The sequence below is a fragment of the Eurosta solidaginis genome, chromosome 2 (genome assembly GCF_040869045.1).
Source record: "Eurosta solidaginis isolate ZX-2024a chromosome 2, ASM4086904v1, whole genome shotgun sequence".
In the NCBI taxonomy this organism is placed as follows: Eukaryota; Metazoa; Arthropoda; class Insecta; order Diptera; family Tephritidae; genus Eurosta; species Eurosta solidaginis.
In genome coordinates this window covers 26,352,937-26,375,482 of record NC_090320.1, presented here as the reverse complement: position 1 = coordinate 26,375,482, position 22,546 = coordinate 26,352,937, and the positions used below count along the sequence as shown (strand labels likewise).

Below are 22,546 nucleotides of genomic sequence, written 5' to 3'. Positions count from 1 at the left end.
GCCACTGCTATTTTCGTGTACGCTGCTGTATTTGTGTGTCATTTCAATTATTAATAATTCCACAGCAGATATCATATCACTTGTCAACCAAAACGTTTTCTCAATATCTTTACTGTCAAAATCAATAAAAAAAAACTTCAACCACTTTTTGATAGTGTTCTGACGACCACTCTCATAAATTCATGTCTTTATGCATAAATATGTATAAAGCCTTCATTTACTAAGGGCGTGTCTTGAGCACTATTCATAAATGATAAGAAAGTCATAGGTACATATTGCAAAAAAAAAAAAAATGTATTCATATCTATCTAATATGCATAAGTGTAACGTTTGCCAGACCAATCCATTTGCGATAATCCTTTCAAAAACGTGACTAAATTATAATCAAATGCAAAGATATTTGAATATGTGTGTGTGAATACTGCTGTGTTAGTTTACATATGTATATGTATGATGTGTCAGGTATAATAAGAACGGTACTGCACTGCATTAACCTTTTTTTACAATTGAATGTCATCAAACTCGATATAGTTTAGGGCACGTACGATAACGGTTTATACTTTTAGTTTGTGTTTTTCTTCTTTGTTTGACACCATACAAGTCAAACTGTCAAAAACATTGAAATTCATATCGTTCTATTTGCATTCTTATTAGAGATGTACGCATGAGTAAATTATTTAAATACGAGCCCGATCCGTGCGCATCTTGCGCAACCAATATAAAAGTCTCTTATCAAATGTCAACAGAAATCAGCTGTTCTATCAATCAATTAAAACTTACAGCTTGCGCTGCCATCTGCGGTATGGTAGCAACCAGTGGCGGATCCAGGATCAGGCCAAGGGGGGGGGGGGGGGGGGGGGGGGGGGAATTCTATAACTCAAAATATATATATATATAACAGAAAATTATGAGCAACGGTATAGGAACAACTAGCCAAGATCCAAAAAAGAGATTGACATGAACAAAATTTGAAGGTGTAGCCAGGAGGTATACTAGGTTCGAAACTTTACTTCTTTTAAATCAAATCGAGTTGATTTAACCTAATCAACAGCATATTCTACTCATACATAGTATATTCAAATCGTTGCCGGCATACACAATACTCATCACAAATGTAACAAGTCTAATTTTTCAAATACTGCGCCAAAAAGGATCCAATGGCAGCACTGTCTGAAATTTCTCGAACTTTTCTTCGATAAGCCTGACAAGTGTCAATTTTCTTTAAAGTGTCATTGAGAAAAATTGCAATTTGAAAATTAAGGTCGTGTGCGAGTTGACCCAAATTGCTACCTAAATACACAAAAAACCTAAATCACGGGAAACTGTCGGCAAGGCAGTGCAATTAAGCAAATTTAGAATTTTTTTGAGCACATTTTTCAACCAAGGATACGATGGAGCTCCGGCAATGAGTGGCCAATTCAATGGTACGCAGGCTCATCTGAGATCTTATTTCTCCCTGGCAATTTATGTACATTGCGCTGCACATAGCTTCAGTTTGGCAGTGAATGCAGCATGCGAAGTATCAGGAATTAAAATCGCGTTAGGAACTATCGGAGCGGTTGAAGTATTTTTTCACTGGCCTAAAAGACAAGACGTTCTACACCAAGAAATTTCAAAAATTACAAACAAAAGTGAGAAAAAGAAACAAAAGTTGAAGTCGGTTTGCCCTACCAGATGGGCTCAGTCTCACGAAGCAGCTGGAACGTACATAGAATTGCAACCTGCTGTTATTGAATCTTTGGAAGAAATCAAAACGTGGAAAGATCAAGATACTTCGCAAAAAGCATTACAACTTTTGACTGCGATTTCCACGGTTGAATTCCAAATCGCCTGTCACATTATGGAGTCAGTTAATTCGATTGTTTTGCCTTTGAGTCGAGAATTACAATCTAAAAACCAAGATCTGGGTGAGGCAACTAAGCTAGCAGATGACGCTTTGAATGATTTTACGTACATACGAGAAGACGCAGATTCTACTTTCCACTTTATTTATGAAAATGTTGCTAGAATTTGTTCTGAATACGAAATCACAATGAAATTGCCACGCCGTTGCAATCAACAAAAAAATCGTTGCACCGTTCAAGCACAAAGTATTGAAGACTACTACAGAATTTCTTTTTTCATTCCGTTTCTTGATACGTTCATTTCCCAGCTAAAAAGTCGGTTCTCGGATCACAAATCAATTTTCCAAAGTTTCGGGCAACTGTTTCACAAACAAGAATTCAACGAAAAGAAATGCGCTGACCTCTACACATTTTATGAAGATGTCTTGGATTGTTCAAAAGGAAATTTTCTATCTGAAGTCAAGATGTGGAGACACCGAATCCATGGCCAAAACATCCAAAATGCGCTTGATGCTTTACTGGTGAGTGTTTTTCGATCAAAAATCTACATGTAAAAAAGTTTATATATGACGCGATCCGAGAAAGGCACCTACTAGGCAAAAGTGAAATCTTACACGGCACGCTCTGGAAAGTGTTGATGTACCATTCAAACCCATGTAAAGAATCTTTTCTATGTATTTATGTATGATTGCGCCTCTTGATTATTCAGTAAAAGAACTTGCGTAATCAATCATGATCCAACAATCGAGTTTTTGATGCCTAGTAGGTCCCTTTTCTCGGATCAAGTCAAAATTGTGCAAACACCAATCTGACGACATTTTTCAGGTCATCAATAGCAAGTCATCCAAGAATGTCGATAAAATTTTGCGAATCTTGGCAGTACTACCTGTAACTACAGCAACTCCAGAACGATCATTTTCGACTTTAAGGAGGATCAAAAATTACCTGATTATCGGGTCCGGACCCGAAAAGCCCCCCCCCCCCCCCCCGTGGATCCGCCGCTGGTAGCAACAGCCAGTAATGCAGTGCAAATATTCACAATAGTGCCATAGTACAAATAGATTTCTTTGTGTGCTCACAATCGTTCATTTTTAATAAAGGGTCTACCAGGTTATCCCCAAATCAAAATCCACAAAATCAAAATCCCCAAAATCAAAATACCCAAACTCATAGTCCCCAACACAAAATCCCCATTTTATGTGCGAAATAAATTCAAATTAGGTTTAAAATCGCCACGACCAAAATGGCTAATAATCCATACCAACTTTCTGCATAGGCGGCCTTCGGCCGCGCTTATAAACAATAACCATAGGCTACGCCATGCCAAGTCCGGGTATGCGTAGTACACGCTTCTGTTTGCTTGTTCGAATTACAGCGACTAGCAGTCCTATATATGGATAAGTAAAAATATGTATTGCCAAAATGTGAATATATAGTTATACATACATAAATATGAATGAAAGAGGAAAGAGCAATGTTATTTTTTACACGGTCATGATGTTTATCATAGCACTGGGATTTTGTGATTGGGGATTTTGATTTTGGGGATTTCGATTTTGGGGATTACTTATTTGGGGATTTTTTTTTCTTTGGGGATTTTGTGTTTGGGGATTTTGTGGCACTCCCTTTAATAAAATATAGCTAAACAAAAGCACTACGACCAAAATTGCCCAAAGCTCGCTAATATCACGAATCTCCATCTTTACAACCAAAACTTTATTTATAGATTTGGATTCCAAATAAAGGGACCCGTACATAAAAAGAGCAATTAGAAATAATATAAATGATAAGATAGCTATAACCATACGTCCAGGGAACCCAGTATAGGGCTATTTTTCATCATATAGCCGCCAGAAATGTATGTATTATTGCGAATTTTAAGGTTCTCGATTATGCTGCATCTTTTATTATCGTTCGAATCACTGTACTGTCGAAAAAATAAACTCAAATGTTCTGTATATAAAATGCTCTTAATTCACAGCACTACTTTGGTAGTAGAACTTCACAATTCAAATTATTTGCGTACTTCACTTACAACTTTATAAAATCAAACTGATTTATTCTTTCCCAGACAGGGCTGCTTATATACTCTAACAGTCTCAGTCTGTTTGACACGAGATAAGCTAACCGAACGATACCTGCGTTGGTGATATCTTCTAATAATAGTACTCTGAGGCGGTCGTTTATCGTCTAACTTTATGTTATTCGTTAACTACACGAAAGCAATTGCCAAGTTTGTTTTCTTGCTTTGTTTTCGATTTAAAAGCAACTGTACGTGAAAGAGAACGCCGATATTAAGTAACAGTCGGCTGTTATGGTTTTAATAATCGTTTTGCCTATCGTATTCCTAACCTTGCTACAAACAGACCAACTGTTTTGAACACGATAGCATCAAATGTAATGGGGTTTTAAAGTTTCCTCGTTCGCTTATTTCTGCCAGGGTCTAGAGTTTTTGGCGAACAGCCTTCTCGATTAGTTGCTTATTTACTTCTCTTAACACTGCATCTAAAATTCGCTATTGTATTCTTTATATATATATATATATGTCAGTAATGTCATGCGCGCTCTTAACTGCTGTATATATGTGTGTGTAATGTCATCTACGTAACTGATCTCTTATGTCTACATTGGAACATATGTAATTGATTCTCTCTAGTCCCTTAGGATTAGTCAGCTGGAAATTTATGTAACCAGTATTTAGAAACATTATATATAGAATTGCAACAAGTTATGAAGGAAATATGCGGAGCCCGACAACGATCGTAACGAGTGTACTCGTAGGAGTATAAAGAGGACGCGTCCGACACTACAGTCCGAATGAGCAGCAGTGAATGAATGTCGATCGATTGTTGTGCCGCTTGGTTTGGGTGTGCGCCAAATCGAAGTCAACGCAATTCAAAGCATGCTTGAAATTGGCGTGTTGTTGGGAGCCAATTGAAGCCAAAGTAATCTTGCTGTGAGCCACAAAGAGCCAATAGGACTATTATGTCATTTCTGACTTAAGGTACCAATAGTCCTCGCTCATCTCTAACTCATTCATTTATAAATAAGCAACACCATGCTTCTTATTATTATCTTAATACTTTTTATTGATGAAATTGCTATATGACAGACGTTTTTATGCTCATAAGCATATGTACAATAGCAAAAACAACTCCTTTACAGACAAACGTGTGTTATACAATTTTGTTGAAACCACTTTGCATTAAAATATTTACAGCAAAAAGGACATCATCAACCAGCACACTCATACATGAGAATGTATGCGTGGAATAGAAATACGGACAGTAAAATTCATATTTTCTAAAATAACCAAACAAATGATAGACGTGGGAATTACATACACATAAAATATTTTTTTATTGAAAACAAAAATTACCAATGAGAACAGCGCAAGCTACAATCAAGCGTCGAAAAAGACAATCGGAAAAGCTCTGTAGTACAAACCCTTTTTATTTCTTAACAACTTATATATTATGTTATGACATTGTATCTAATGTTCTGCTGCTGCTCCTATTTTGAAATCATTTTTATACTCAGCTGAGCAGAGCTCACAGAGTATACTAACTTTGTTCGCATAACGGTAATCCGTAACGGCATAAACTAATCGAGATAGATATAGACTTCTATATAAGTATCAAAATGATCTTGGTGAAAAAAGAAATTTATTTAGCCATGTCCGTCCGTCCGTCCGCCCGTCTGTCCGTCCGTCTGTAAACACGATAACTTGAGTAAATTTTGAGGCATCTTGATGAAATTTGGTATGTAAGTTTCTGGGCGCTCGTCTCAGATCGCTATTTAAAATGAACGAAATCGGACTACAACCACGCCCACTCTTTCGATATCGAAAATTTCGAAAAACCGAAAAAGTGCGATAATTCATTACCAAAGACGGATAAAGCGATGAAACTTGGTAGGTGCGTTCACCTTATAACGCAAAATAGAAAATTAGAAAAATTGTGGACGATGGGCGTGGCACCGCCCACTTAAAAGAAGGTAATTTAAAAGTTTTGCCAGCTGTAATTTGGCAGTCGTTGAAGATATCATGACTTAATTTGGTAGGCACGTTACTCCTATTACTATATGTGTGCTAAATAAAAATTAGCGAAATCGGATGACAAACACGTACACTTTTGAAAAAAAATTTTTTTTAAGTCAAATTTTAACAAAAAATTTAATATTTTTACAGTATAAAAGTTAATTATGTCAGCATTCGACTCCAGTAATGATATGGTGCAACAAAATACAAAGATAAAAGAAAATTTCAAAATGGGCGTAACTCCGCCCTTTTTCATTTAATTCGTCTAGAATGCTTTTAATGTCATAAGTCGATCAAAAATTTACCAATCCTTGTGAAATTTGGTAGGGACATAGATTCTATGACGGTAACTGTTTTCTGTGAAAATGGGCGTAATCGGTTGAAGCCGCGCCCAGTTTTTATACACAGTCGACCGTCTTTCCTTCCGCTCGGCCGTTAACACGATAACTTGCGCAAAAAACGATATATGTTAAGTAAACTTAGTTAACGTACTTATCTGAAGTCACTTTATCTTGGTATAAAATATGGCCCACTTTTCCGATATCGAAAATTACGAAAAATTAAAAAAATGCGATAATTCTGTGCCAAATATAAAATAAAATTAAAGAAAAAAAACTTTTTTAAAAATAAGCTTTTATTATTTTGGTTAATAAAATTAACTAAAAAGTAAACAATAAATTGACTCTAAAGAAATATAACACTTTATAAGTTCATTGTAAGCTTAAACGATAATTAGGCTTTTTCGTCTGCGACAAAAAAATTCTATATTGTACATAATTATATATTTTTAACATTAAAACTTTACACCTAAATTATTAAATCTTACAGTTTATATCACAGTCCTAATTGTTCTAATAAAAAACGTGTTAAATTTTGATGGTATAATTAAGAACATTTAGGATCTCCTTTTCTTGCTATCGCAATGTAACACGCTTTTATTAGAACAATTAGGACTGTGATATAAACTGTAAGATTTAATAATTTAGGTGTAAAGTTTTAATGTTAAAAATATATAATTATGTACAATATAGAATTTTTTTGTCGCAGACGAAAAAGCCTAATTATCGTTTAAGCTTACAATGAACTTATAAAGTGTTATATTTCTTTAGAGTCAATTTATTGTTTACTTTTTAGTTAATTTTATTAACCAAAATAATAAAAGCTTATTTTTAAAAAAGTTTTTTTTCTTTAATTTTATTTTTTACTTTTTAGTTCGTTTTATTAACAAGTAATAGAAGCTTGTTCTTAGAAAAGCCTTTTTCTTAAATTTAATTTAAATGTGAATTTTTTTTTTTTAATTTTTAGTTGGTAAATTATTATGGCTTTGGCCGTGTAAATTATTATGGTGTATTTGTATATTTTAGATTTAGTGCACAATTAATATGTGTGTGTTTGAGCGGCCAAATAATAACAGTAGTATTGCTAAAGTGCTGCTTAGTTGATGGAATGTCGCTAATTTCCTAGCGATGATCAGCAGATTGTCAATATTTCGTTCAACGGACGCGCGAAATTGCCACATCTGCTCAAATTTTCCAAGATTTTCCATTCTTGATTTAACTTAAGCTGTTATGCCAATATTTTTCAGCCAGCTTTTTTCAAATAGGTAATTTTTCCAAAAGCAAAATAAATTACAGAAAAGATTACAGAGTTAAACAGCCTTAAAAATTCAGCTATGTTGGTTATACACAGAAAGACAACAGAGGGTTGTGTCTCCGCTTTTCGCAAGCGTTGAGATTCACCACGCGTAATACGCGTGATTCACCACGTCCAAATATCACAATCCACGGATAGGTACCGGCGGGTTTGTATGGGACTTAGGCTGTTATGCCAAAGTAAATACAAATCTTTACCGATAACTGTGTTATCGATTAATTTATCGAATTCTAACAAAGCAATATTGCATTGTCATCGGAGTTATACATGTGTGCAAAATTTCAGCTCAATCGGACACCGGGAAGTGTATCAAATTTAACTTGAAAGATTCCATTACAGACAACAAAAGTGAAACTAAATAAAAGCTTATAAAAAGAGATGAAACATGGTAATTGGATTGTTTTATTGACGCAAAATATAACTTTAGAAAAACTTTGTAAAATGGGTGTGACACCTACCATATTAAGTAGAAGAAAATGAAAAAGTTCTGCAGGGCGAAATCAAAATCCCTTGGAATCTTGGCAGGAATACTGTTCGTGGAGTTACATATATAAAAAAATTAGCAGTACCCGACAGAAGATGTTCTGGGTCACCCTGGTCCACATTTTGGTCGATATCACGAAAACGCCTTCACATATACAACTAATGGCCACTTACAAACACATTCCAGAGTCACCCCTTGTCCACCTTTGTGGCGATATCTCGAAAAGGCGTCCACCTAAAGAACTAAGGCCCACTCGCTTTTAAAATACTCATTAACACCTTTCATTTGATACCCATATCGTACAAACACATTCCAGGGTTACCCTAGGTTCATTTCCCTACATGGTGAATTTCCCTTATTTTGTCTCCAAAGCTCTCAGCTGAGTATGTAATGTTCGGTTACACCCGAACTTAGCCTGTCTTACTTGTTTGTACATACAAACATACGTGCAACACATGTAATATACTATGCCAGCACTTACCTTCTTTTAGTTTTTATATCGGTAAACGTTTGTCAACCGGACACTTAAGGGAATATCCAATAACTCAACTGTGCAACGGTATAAATTTCAAATTTCAATTTTTACGCTTGCAAATGTCATAATATGATAACCGTAATTGGAAAAGTTGAAAAGCAATATTTTTGATTAAAATTCGGTGTACGTAATACCATATCTGCTTTACTCTCAAGATTGTTAAACATATTTGAATGGTTTCATGTGGGCTTGAATTAAAGATATCCCTCATAAACAGTGTTCCATCAAAGTCCTCGTACAGCAACTTAAACAAACAGTGGCATCGATGCACTGCGACCTTTCTTTAGAACTATTGTGCCTATTACTGTATGAGCAGAGAGATTAAGAGTCACGCCACGTAGATGGTAGAATCTCTGCATTGCCGGAGCGACGCATTCGCGGTGAATGTGAACCGGCATTTCATCCTCCAGCCCAAAAAAGCGCCATATTTGCTGGTAGTAGAAACAATTTGGCCTGCCTTTGCCCAGGGCATTCAATCCAATGGTGTCTGAATTGCTTTGTTTCCCGTTACTTATGGTTTTCCTTGAATGTGCCTTTGTGAGTCCAAAGAAGGGCTCTAGACAATAGAATGCTGCTGTAGCAACTTGTCATGTTGCTGATATCCGGGAAACACTCCCAACAAACCCCTGTTTTTGGCTCCAAGATCATTTATGGCTCCAGTGCATTCATCTGCTAGCGAAGAAACCCCTGTTTTTGGCTCCAAGATCATTTAGGGCTCCAGTGCATTCATTCGCTAGCGTAGAGGTATGTAAGACTGTAAGACACGTAAGGCTGCCTGGCTGTTTGACATAATAAGTATCCTCAGATACGCCTCTTCCGCATACTTCTATTACATGGATTTCTGCCAGAAAAGTATAGGGGTAGCAGCAACCCTTTGGTATCGATTTCTTAAAGTTCCGCCTAATGATGTCAGCTTCCGTTTTTCTTCATCAAATTTTGATCTACCCGTGAACCAGACCTCTTCGACAGGGTCAGAATATGGAATCCCTGTTTCCCAAAGATTTCTGTCCATAATTGACCTTCAAAATTCCGTGAGACTCTGAGCGTAGGTACCATTATAGCACATTGTTTCAATACGGAATTTCTTATGAATTTTTTGATTACCTTCATATGCCCTGTCATGTTTCCACTCTTCAGATCAGAGATATTTTGAAGTCTTTGTGCAGCAAGTGTTGTTTTTTTTTTCTATAAGAATAGGGAAGAGTGCTATTCCCACTAAGGCACTTAATGCATCAGCAACGGACGTTCTCATCGAACCCGTTATTCCCATACAGACTAGTCGATGCAGTTTGCGCAGTTCTGTTACTATTGTTCTTGGTCTCTGGCCACAAAACAAAGAAAGTATAGGTGACTATTGGCTTCACAATAGTTTTTTACCATTATACCATTTTGGGAGATATCTGCCATGTTTTGCTATAGAGTCGAGTGCAGGTGAAGAGAGCTCTTGTTTCTTTGTTTAAGGTGCATCTAGATAAGCATTCCATGTGAGGGTTCTGTCCAGTGTAACCTCTAGGTATTTTGGTTCCATTAAAAATCGGATTTTAGTGCATCCAGGGATACTTTTGGCATGGATAGTTTTCTTCTCCGATCCAAGGTACAGGACAGTTTGTAAGAATTGATAGACGGTCCTTTGGTATCACACCACCTTTCTATGATTCGCAGGGCTTATTGTATACGACAAGATACTGTTTCTTCGGCATCCCCACTGTTTTCCGCGCATTATTAAGTCATCTGCATAGCCTTGTGTGTAAAATCCATTGAATTTCAGTAACTGTAGGGGGTCATCTCTAACTAGGGTCCACAAAAGAGGAGAGAGTAAACCCCCTTGACGGCATCCCCTAGTGACCACAATTGACTCAGTTGTACCTCCCACCTCAAGACTGATTTTTCTTCCCTTTAGCATGGATTGCACCCAGCGAACGATCACTGGTCTTATATCTTTGTCAATAATAGCTTGTTCGATAGCTTGATATGTCGAGTTATCGAGAGCCCCAGATATGTCAATAAAAGCGCAAAGGGCTATGTTTTGAGACTTCAAAACATTTTCATTTTTTTCCGCGAAGCTATGAATAGCCATATCCGTGGATTTTCCTGATTCCTACACAGAGGGCTCTTAATTCAGTTGTTGAGGACATTTCCTCCTCAGCCGGAAAGTATGCGGAGGCCTTGACTGCTTCTTGTTCAGCTCACTGCTGCCAAAACAAGCGTCATAAACTGTAAAAGTAGTATTTTATTGCTTAACAACATCGGAAAGAAGCTGGTGGCATAAATTAAGTAACCATCAGTATTGATTTGGTCATAGGACATCTGATGATGCTTTGGCGTGGAGAAGATTCGCCTGAATGCATGTATTAAACACATTAATTTTTGAACTGTAAGTAAAGAAGTACATGAGCGACTTATGCACAAAAGAACCAGCACTTTTTGAAGAACCGGTTACAATTTTCAAACGGGAACTTTTTCAAATCGGGGTAGCTTTTCAGAACCGGGTATTTTTTCAGAATCGGGTACATTTTTTAAGTCGTTTGCTTTTTGTACCGAATACTTTTTCAGAATCGCTTACTTTTTCTAACCGGATACTTTTTAGGTGGCGGGTAACTTTTCAGAACCATGCACTTTTTGGAACGGTAACATTTTAATAACCGGGTACCGTTTCGAACCTGTTACTATTTCAGACCCGGGTACTTTTTTAAATCCAGGGTTCTATTTCAGAACCAGGTAGCCTTTTAGAATCGGGTATTTTTTGAGACCAAGATACTTTTTTAGAACCGTGTACTTTTTTATAACCGGGTACTTTTTTGAACCGGATACTTTTTTAGGGCCGGGAGAGCCACTCGGCCAACGGAGCAATTTAAGTGGTGGGATATAAGAACTTGGGATCGCATACCCAAAACATAAATACATACATTACATTGTTCAATTAGCTGGCTCATAAGTACTGTGAATCAATCACAATCGCTAAATTAGTGCATATAATAAGTTCAAATGAATTTTGACATATAAGTACACCCACGATATTTGTAACTCTACTAATTTATTATTCTTCAATCATAACAAAATTGATTAAGAAAAGTCAAATACTTGATCATCTGCATATATGGACCACATTTGCAATCTTTTGTAACCGAGTTGCGAAAAACACCTCCGTTAGGTAATTCAGTATTGCTAGAAATTCTTTTGTGGGCAAGGACTAACTTAAATCGCTTAAGATAATTTTTAATAAATAAGCCAAAGAAATAAGCGGGTAGCTTTTATTACTGAATAATGCAGTGGTTGAAGCAGGGATGACAATTTTCTGAATTTTTGTCTCCCGGGATTTACGGGATCTGACAATTCAATACCGGGATTGTCTCGAAATTCAACCTAGATAGATTTCTTATGGTTTTTGACAAAAATTGCAACAAATTTATGAATTTGCCAAACTCAGAAAATTGAATAGACTGATTTCTCAGTAGAAAAAAAATTTTCCAAAATCCCAACTTTGAAGAGTAGAGGTGGTACTTTCAGAGGAAATATTGATCTTAAAAACAAAACAATTCTAGAAGTGGTATGATCTTCAATGTACCTAACAAAAGCTGTTTTTTTTCATTATTAAGTTTGAGTATCTTAAAAACTTGAAGTGCCGGGACTATTTTGACACAGATTCGGGTTCACCACGAGATATTATAACCCTGTTTCTGGATACAAAATTTATTAGGATGTTTCTCGATCTGTGATATAGCAGGAAAAGGCATTTGCAGCAAATTTAACACCCGAATATCTCGAAAACCTGAACAAATTTGGAAAATCTGACTTCATATTAAGGTTCTGTGCAATAAAAACCCTAGTTTGATTGTTTGCTGGGCCGCCCGAACACTAAAGAGCCGAGCTTAAGTAGCACAGAGGGCGCTATTTTTATGAACATTTTCACATGGAAACGATTATTGTTGTTTTAGTATATAATTTGATGTGGACAATAAACGTGCTGATATATTTTTGCAGAGCATTTATGTAATTCCTTAAGTTCCGGCAGTATATCACTGCCTACAATGAGAAACCTAGTGGTGCTGCAGCTAAGAGATCACACATGTAGGGCACGACTATTTTTTTGCTGCACTCTTCGCCGCAGCTCCTGCAAATGTTGTTCAAAGGGTACCACATCTTTTCGGCATGCAGGCCAAGCGCCCAGTATCCTGTGCTTGTGGCAGTGATTTCTTTCCTTGGCCTATTTGGTAGGTTCTCTGTTCTCCTACTATCGTAATACGGCCAGGTTTGCTTGGTGATCTTGCAGGTATAATTATATTCCAGTTGTAGACTTCTAACTTATTGAATTTGCTTTGTATGTTTCTTTTCATTGATGTACATTAGTCTGATGCATCTTGATCACCTTCGCTGCCTCTATGGAGATATTTGTGGAATTAGCTTTATATTATTTAAATGGATATTAAAATGCTGTTTTCAACAATACCGGAAACCGTGGGACTTACAAAAGGCCGGAATCCTGGAACTGTCGTTTCTAGGCTCCACTCTCCTGTTAAATAGTTGATATTGTGACGGATATTAGAATTTCGATACATCACTATAAAAAAAAAATGTAAAGCGCCACAACCTCCGAAGAGATCTAATGCCGAGTTTCTCTTCCAATTTGTGTCGTGCTCCTCTTGATTTTCCCTACAAATTGGCCGGACGGGACCTACATGTTTTATGCCGACTCCGAACGGCATCTGCAGGCAGATGAGTTTTCACTGAGAGCTTTTCATGGCACAAATACAATCGGAGCGTTTGCCAAACACTGCCGAGGGGCGACCCCGCTTAGAAAAATTTTCTTCTAATTTAAAAACCTTATTTCTAAAATTTTGATGTTGCTTTGCCCGGGGTTCGAACCCAGGGCACACGGTGTGGTAGGCGGAGCACGCTACCATCACACCACGGTGGCCGCCAATCACTATGCTGCTAGTAAATAAATGCACAACAACAGCAAAGCAAGCAACCACACATATCCCTGCAAAAAATGTGAGTATTCTAGGATGAATCCGGAATTAGTCGCAAAAGAGTATGCGACCAATGTCAGTTTTGATCTCTTTGTATGAGTTGTAGTGTTCCCTTTTGTTTTAGCATGTCCTATGACGAGACTAATTGTACCCATTTATAACCGAAAGGGATCGATAGGACGAATCCCCTTTCTACCCATATGGGAACATATGAAGACTAGTCCCTTTTCGGTTCAATAAGAACTGAAATAGGGCCATTCGCATATTTCATGGCAGAAACACAATCGAAGTGTTTGCCAAGCCACCAAATCTATTTGACGTAAGTTGTTCGCCCTCTTTTCAAAAAGGAATAAAAAGTATTCTCCGAAAATGTATCCCTAACTCCGGCGTAGTAGTTAAGTCCTAGTAATTTAGGTTCTGTATAGGGCTCCGCATTTTTCTTAAATAATTCGATTCAATCACCTGTAATCTTTTTTATTTTACTCACTTAGTAACTGTTTTTTTAATATTTCTGAAAATGGGCTACATAGATTTCAAACTGAATAATCCCAACTGTACCCGAAAGGTACTAAAGGGGATCAATTATGTCCAGATGTTGACAAAAGAGATCAATCGGAGATCAATCTCTTTAGAGATTAATCGCACGATTTTTTGCAGGGATGTAATGTTAACATCAAAAGAGCGAAGAGATTAATTCACATACAAACATGTAGCGAGCACCTAATACCGAAGATAATATTTCACGCGGCAATAAAGTGCGCACATGGCAGATATACATATATGTAGCCAAAGTCAATAAGTAAGCAAATATTTGAAACGGCTGTTCGTGAAAAGTCTAGATCCTGAGATTAATAGGTGAACGAGGCGAACTGAGAATATAAAAGCAGCGCAGTCCAAGCGATTATCAATCCGTTTCATTTTAGCACGCTATTAGTGAAGTACGCGAGTATTGTAATTGTTAAGAACTGCTACCAAAGTAGTGTAAATAAAGAACATTTTGCTATACTGAATATTTGAGTTATTTATGCGACAGTTCATAAACTCGAACGTTAACAGAAGATGCAGATTAATCAGGAATACTTAAAATTCGTTACAATATGTTATTTATTATGACTACAAAAGATTATGGCTTATGTACATAATGATTATCAATATAAGTTCATAAGTAACTAAGTTTATGTTGCACATTGGAAGAACATTATTTGTTGCATTTCCTCGATGATCGATCACATCCTGTAAAAGTTAATTAACAAAAGTTTTGCCGCCGTCAAAGTAAAGCAAAGTATTCGACCTTTGTACACAGCCTACAAGTATTTGTGCTTTTTATGATCATTATGAGACTGAGAGGCATAGAGTATATGCTCTCACAGTCGCCGCTGATTTAGAGTTAGCTGTAGTAAAATTGTACCTTTTATGAGTTGTATTTATAAACTTCCACAAATCAGCAATATCCGGTGGAAGGTTTTTGCCATTTGATCGCATCTCGATTGATTACTACATACAACAACAAATAAATAACTTTTATTGCGGCATCTCTCTAACTTATTGACTATAAGCGTTTGTATGATTTTTATATCCTTTAGTTAAGATCAATTAGTTGTATTCCTATATTTTTGTTGTTGCAATACGTTACGCTTGCGCATATTTGTAAATGCGGATCTTTTGTGTGAATTAAGCCTAATTATTGAAGGTAGCCGAAGTTGGCTCAGCTGCGCAATTGATGGCGTTGACGGGGCACCCCAAACTGGAAAACTGCTGTAAATGTGTGAAATTTTCTTGAATTGATAATTTATACGTACAATGACTTAGCAGAACACATGTGTACATGTGTGAAAAGTTAGCGTGTATGACTTTAAGAAAAATGCTTGATCATAGCCATTGCGTGCAGGAAAAGTTTTAAAATGCGCGTTGATTGCCGGAATAGTCTTTTGATTGGATCGTAAATTATAATTTTGTAAATTTGTAGATGCATTTGTGAATTTTTATTAACAACAAATGAGCGAAAATAACTTTAATCAACTAAGCCCATTAATCACGATGTTTGCTGCTATTTTCAGTCATAAAGTCAAATTAAAAATTAATACCAATAATTTTCTTTATGAAATTTTAAAATGATAGCTGATTGTTCTTGACGTACAAATTTCTGTACTCAGCTCCGTAACAGAGGCAAGGATGCGTGATTAAGAACAATTTTTTCAACCGGCTCACATGGCATACCAATTTGGGATCGCGAATTTCAACCTAAACATTTTTTTAGTGCTTTCAAATAGCATTTAGGCCCTTTTTTACATTATGAGACAAATGAAATCGCATGAGCCATAGTTGGCTGTTAGTGTATGACTGATCCATATACATATGTAGGAACCGAAGGCCGCTCGTAGTTCGCATGTTATGAAGTGCCGAGTTCTCCCAAAACAGAATATGTCAGTAAACTTCATGTTCCTTATATCTGTTAAGTGAGCTTCACTTTTACTACCCTAAAGAGAGCTCAGACACACAATAAATTTCCAACCTACTGTAGCATTTACATCTAAGAAGTGCAAAGTACGCTCTTCCCTAAATAGGGAATTGCAAGATTAGCGGGGCACTATTTGAATCCCGCAATTGCCCCAGAATCTTAAAACCGGTATTCAATTCCTAAGTTTTCGTAGGTCAGCTATGTAATAAAGCCGCCGTTTTCTCTGTATTGTACCCATAAATCCTTAATATTCCCTTCCGTAGACGCTACCGGAGTTTCAAAGACAATTAGCATGAACACATGATGGAGCAACTTCTCTATGTCCTCGAAGAGCATCTGCATTATGTCGGACAGCCAGGCGGTCTTGCGTACCTTGCAATTCTACACAGTTACTTCTAAGCTAGTGGGAGCCAAAAACAAGGTTTTGTTAGGATGGGTTCCCGGACATCGGGGGCGTGAAGGTAATAAACATGCAGATTACCTAGCAAAGCAGAGTGCTATAGCAGAATTCAATGGTCCAGAGCCCTTTTGTGGCTCACAAAACCACACACCACGGAAAACATGAGTAACTGGGAAACAAAACAGTTCAGACGTCACTGGATTGACTGCCCAGGACAAAGGCAGGCCAAACTGTTTATACTTACCTAAGAACTCTCACTGGGTACTATATGGGATACTGTGGGCTACGATATTACCTAAGTAGTTAAATTTTTCCGACGCCGGTTCACATTCTCTGAGAATGCATCGCTCTGGCAAGCCAGAGACTCTCACATCTAGGTGGTGTTACTCTTAATCCCTATGTGATATGGAGTAAAAAGCCTGAAAATGTACTTAAATACATCAAAATCCTTCACATACAAAATTAGGCTGAAAGGACATGTACAATAGATCTTCCCCAGGCCCGGCCGCAGGGGGAGGATCTTGGGGGCTCCCTAGGGTCTCGAGATATAGCTCAAAATGTGGAAAAGGGTACCCCTAGAATGTTTTTATACAATATGGATATCAAATGAAAGCTGTTGATGAGTGCTATATTACAGGATAATTTTCATACAACTGGGAGGCCAGGGTATCGAGATATAGCCCAAAACGTGGAAAAGGGTACCCCTAGAATGTGTTTATACAATATGGATATCAAATGAAAGCTGTTGATGAGTGCTATAGTACAGGATAATTTTCATACAACTGGGAGGCCAGGGTATCGAGATATAGCCCAAAACGTGGAAAAGGGTACCCCTAGAATGTGTTTATACAATATGGATATCAAATGAAAGCTGTTGATGAGTGCTATAGTACAGGATAATTTTCATACAACTGGGAGGCTAGGGTATCGAGATATAGCCCAAAACGTGGAAAAGGGTACCCCTAGAATGTGTTTATACAATATGGATATCAAATGAAAGCTGTTGATGAGTGCTATATTACAGGATAATTTTCATACAACTGGGAGGCCAGGGTATCGAGATATAGCCCAAAACGTGGAAAAGGGTACCCCTAGAATGTGTTTATACAATATGGATATCAAATGAAAGCTGTTGATGAGTGCTATAGTACAGGATAATTTTCATACAACTGGGAGGCCAGGGTATCGAGATATAGCCCAAAACGTGGAAAAGGGTACCCCTAGAATGTGTTTATACAATATGGATATCAAATGAAAGCTGTTGATGAGTGCTATAGTACAGGATAATTTTCATACAACTGGGAGGCTAGGGTATCGAGATATAGCCCAAAACGTGGAAAAGGGTACCCCTAGAATGTTTTTATACAATATGGATATCAAATGAAAGCTGTTGATGAGTGCTATATTACAGGATAATTTTCATACAACTGGAAGGCTAGGGTTTCGAGATATAGCCCAAAACGTGGACCCGGGTACCCCTAGAATGTGTTTATACAATATGGATATCAAATGAAAGCTGTTGATGAGTGCTATAGTACAGGATAATTTTCATACAACTGGGAGGCTAGGATCTCGAGATATAGCCCAAAACGTGGAAAAGGGTACCCCTAGAATGTGTTTATACAATATGGATATCAAATGAAAGCTGTTGATGAGTGCTATAGTACAGGATAATTTTCATACAACTGGGAGGCTAGGATCTCGAGATATAGCCCAAAACGTGGAAAAGGGTACCCCTAGAATGTGTTTATACAATATGGGTATCAAATCGAAGCTGTTGCTCAGAGCTCTAAAGTTCATTGTGATATTCGATTTAGTCGCATCAACCTGGCAAAACTGATAAATATGCATGCGAAGCCGAAATAAAGACAAGAATTAATAATACCCACATACATATTTACATACGTCCTATTCGATTTGCCTGAAATGTCGTATATAAATTTGCCTATATTAATATTTAGGATGCTTTTTTCCGGGAAGTATACCAGAGACGGACTGGGACTGTTACTGAGACTGAGACTCGGAGTGGGACTGGGACTGAGACTCGGAATGGGACTGGAACAAAATACATACCACATTCTGGGACTGGCAATAAGAGATGAAGAAGAAGGAGAAAAACTTGAGAGAAGAGAAAAGAGAGAAAGAGACTGAGAAAGAGATAGAATGAGACGAAGATGGAGATGAAGCGAAATAGACGGAGGGAGGAGTGAATAAAAAGATTAGGAAAAAGAGGGGTATGGCAGAGTTAGATGGAAAAAGCTTATTAAAATGTATGCAGATGGCCAAATTTAGGGCAGAACAACGTCTGCCGGGTCCGCTAGTAATCATATATATTATTTCTAATTGTTGTTTTTATGTACGGATCCCTTTGTATAAATAAATTTTTGGTTGTAAAAATGGAGATTCGGGCTATTAGCGAGCTTTGGGCAATTATGGTCGTGGTGCTTTTGTTTAGCTATATTTTATTAAACTAACTTGCTAAAAATAAACGATTGTGAGCACACAAAGAAATCTATTTGTACTATGGCACTATTGTAAATATTTGCACTGCATTACCGGCAGTTGCTACCATACGCCAGATGGCAGCGCAGCTGCAAGTTTTAATTGATTGATAGAATAGCTGATTTCTGTTAATATTTGATAAGAGACTTTTGTATTGATTGCGGCTCCGGCTCGTAACAATTATAACTTCTCTATGACTATCAGGTCCTTCGTTCTCTGAGATATCGCTGCTTTTTGTACGCTTTCTACATAGATTGTTTAAGTCAGCTTACGATGGTTGAACCCGCTGGTGGCTTTTTAACTTACACTGATTAGTGTTGTTCTGATACGAGCAATTGCGAATACATACCCGAAGACTTTGCTCATATACCGAGCATATGTACCTCAAGTACGTAGGCACAGTATCGAGGTATCGATTACTCATATATTTCTGTCAATGTTGCTCTGACAACTCCCACCGAATTGGATTTAAAAAAAAAATAAATGTAAGGCGCGATAACTTCCGAAGAGATCTAAGGCCGAGCTTCTCTTCCAATTTGCGTCGTGCTCCTCTTGATTTTTCCCTACAAATTGGCCGGACGGGACCTACATGTTTTATGCCGACTCCGAACGGCATCTGCAAGGCAGATAAGTTTTCACTGAGAGCTTTTCATGGCAGAAATACAATCGGAGCGCTTGCCAGACACTGCCGAGGGGCGACCCCGCTTAGAAAAATTTTCTTCTAATTGAAAAATCTTATTTCTAAAATTTTGATGTTGCTTTGCCCGGGAGTTGAACCCAGGGCATACGGTGTGATAGGCGGAGCACGCTACCATCACACCACGGTGGCCGCACCGAATTGGATTTAAAGATCTGCTATATGTGGCAATAAATTTGCCCCAAAAAGAACATTGCATTCCGCTCATAAATTGGCTTCCAGAAAAAATCCAGCAATTGGAAACTACCACTGGATTTAGTTAGTACCATGTAGATAAAATGTTATCGTCTAAAGACCCTTGAGACTGCTCTTACAACACAAAATATAGAAGTCAGCTCGTATGAACACTTCATATCCAATGTCAATGTCATGTTGTTGTTGTTGTTGTGTTAACAGTGATTCGCCTCATTCAATGGGCACGACAACTCACAAATCGTTATCAAAGTCCTCTTACGGGAGTCCAAGGGAACTGACACGGACCATAAGGAGATTGGTGTTAGAGGCGTAGGTTTGACATTACAATTAAAAAGATGGTTGGTGTCATGTGGGGACACTTCACACGCAAGACATACATTACGTATGTCGGAGTTGATTCTGAACAAGTAAGTGTCTAACCTGTTACAGTATCCATAACGAAGTTGGACCAGGGTGACTCGTGTCTACCATGGTAGTATACTTTCTGCTTCTGCAAGAGTAGAATATTGTATTGTAACAAATTTTGGGAATTTCTGATTACGATGCACCTTTTGCTAATGTTCGAATCGGTGAACTGTCGAATACACAACTCCAATATTCAGTATTGCAAAAGGGACTTTATTTCGACTACTTTCGGAGTAGTACTTCACAATAACAATTATACTTCACTAATGGCGTTTTTAAAGCAAACTGACTCGTTATTACTCAGCTTGCTCTGCTTTTATACTCTCTGTTGCCTTGTGCGCATATTTCTCATAAGGACTTTCCACGAACATGCCTTCTGGAACAGTTGTATCTCATACTTGGTTATTTAACTATATGCGTGTGTATGTGAGAGTAACAACTTCTGCTCTTAGCTGATGATACTACATATGTGTATGTAAAATAATCTCTTCGCTTCGAGTTGCTGATTATGCGTGTGGAATAGTCCTCGTTGCCTTGTATATAAGTGTGGCTGCTTGCTTTTTATACTCAGCTGAGCAGAGCTCACAGAGTATATTAACTTTGTTCGCATAACGGTATATTAACTTTGTTCGTAACGGCATAAACTAATCGAGATAGATATAGACTTCTATATATCAAAATCTGGGTGAAAAAAGAAATTCATTTGGCCATGTCCGTCCGTCGGTCCGTCTGTAAACACGATAACTTGAGTAAATTTTGAGGTATCTTGATGAAATTTGGTATGTAGGTTCCTGGGCGCTCATCTCAGATTGCTATTTAAAATGAACGAAATTGGACTACAACGATGCCCACTTCTTCGATATCGAAAATTTCGAAAAACCGAAAAGTGCGATAATTCATTACCAAAGGCGGATAACGCGATGAAACTTGGTAGGTGCGTTGACCTTATGACGCAAAATAGAAAATTAGAAAAATTTTGGGCAATGGACGTGGCACCGCCCACCTTTAAAAGAAGGTAATTTAAAAGTTCTGCAAGCTGTAATTTGGCAGTTGTTGAAGATATCATGATGAAATTTGGTAGGCACGTTACTCCTATTACTATATGTGTGCTAAATAAAAATTAGCGAAATCGGATGACGAACACGGCCACTTTTAAAAAAAAAAAATTTAAGTCAAATTTTTCAAAAAATTTAATATCTTTACAGTATAAAACTAAATTATGTCAACATTCGACTCCAGTAATGATATGGTGCAACAAAATACAAAGATAAAAGAAAATTTCAAAATGGGCGTAACTCCGCCCTTTTTCATTTAATTCGTCTAGAATACTTTTAATGCCATAAGTCGAACAAAAATTTACAAATCCTTGTGAAATTTGGTAGGTACATAGATTCTATGACGATAACTGTTTTCTGTGAAAATGGGCAAAATCGGTTGAAGCCACGCCCAGTTTTTATACACAGTCGACCGTCTGTCCTTCCGCTCGGCCGTTAACACGATAACTTGAGCAAAAAACGATATATTTTTACTAAACTTAGTTCACGTACTTATCTGAACTCACTTTATCTTGGTATAAAATATGACCGAAATCCGACTATGACCACGCCCACTTTTCCGATATCAAAAATTATCAAAAATGAAAAAAAAATGCCATAATTCTGTACCAAATATGAAAAAAGAGATGAAACATGGTAATTGGATTGGTTTATTGACGCAAAATATAACTTTAGCCAAAACTTTGTAAAATGGGTGTGACACCTACCATATTAAGTAGAAGAAAATGAAAAAGTTCTGCAGGGCGAAATCAAAAGCCCTTGGAATCTTGGCAGGAATACTGTTCGTGGTATGATATATATAAATAAATTAGCGGTACCCGACAGAAGATGTTCTGGGTCACCCTGGTCCACGTTTTGGTCGATATCTCGAAAAAGCGACCACCTATACAACTACCACCACTTCCTTTTAAAACCCTCATTAATACTTTTACTTTGATACCCATATCGTACAAACACATTCTAAAGTCACCCCTGGTCCACTCTTATTGCGATATCTCGAAAAGGCGTCGACCTATAGAACTAAGGCCCACTACGTTTTAAATAATCATTAACACCTTTCATTTGATACACATGTTATACAAACACATTCCAGGGTTACCCTAGGTTACCCTTGTTTGTTGTTGTGATTATTTACTAGCATCATAGTGATGCTAATATTCGCCAGAGTATATTGATAACAGGGTTTATCGGGCGCTTCCTGACAAAGGCGTTTACCGATTCTGTGTGGATTTTACCTTTTAGCCTTTTTATGCTTGTCTGGATCGAATGGCTGTGTTGCCAGGTGTCGGATCTCGTTATAGTGCTTATG

At 37.4% G+C, this 22,546-nt stretch overlaps 1 long non-coding RNA gene across 1 annotated transcript in view; it reads left to right on the top strand.

Annotated features, from left to right (window-relative positions):
• LOC137239424 (uncharacterized) overlaps positions 1-22,546 on the top strand; it is a 276,642-nt gene that overhangs the window by 121,779 nt on the left and 132,317 nt on the right. The gene's annotated exons all lie outside the window — the stretch shown is intronic.